Source organism: Cicer arietinum, chromosome 2 (assembly GCF_000331145.2).
Source record: "Cicer arietinum cultivar CDC Frontier isolate Library 1 chromosome 2, Cicar.CDCFrontier_v2.0, whole genome shotgun sequence".
Lineage (NCBI taxonomy): Eukaryota > Viridiplantae > Streptophyta > Magnoliopsida > Fabales > Fabaceae > Cicer > Cicer arietinum.
The window spans coordinates 13,294,622-13,294,964 of NC_021161.2; positions in this window are offsets into that span (position 1 = coordinate 13,294,622).

Below are 343 nucleotides of genomic sequence, written 5' to 3' on the forward strand. Positions count from 1 at the left end.
TTGCACCACCACCCACTATCCCAGCAGCAACAAAATTCCTCTCAATACTCCCAGCAGCAGCAACCGCCTCCAAATTTCCAACAACAACACCAGGATCCTCCGAACTTTGCCTTCCAGCAACAACAGCAGCCAATGTTTCAGCAACAACAATATTTTCATAATTATCAGTATGTTCCGTCATCTTCACATCAAATTCCTCAACCTCAACCAGATCAAACTACATACCGACCAACTATGCCAACAGCTGGCTTGATTAGACCAGATTTAAATCAACCTCAACCAACTATGGCTCCTCCTTCGACTAGTCGTGGTGTAATTGAAGATGAAATCCAATTTCAAACCA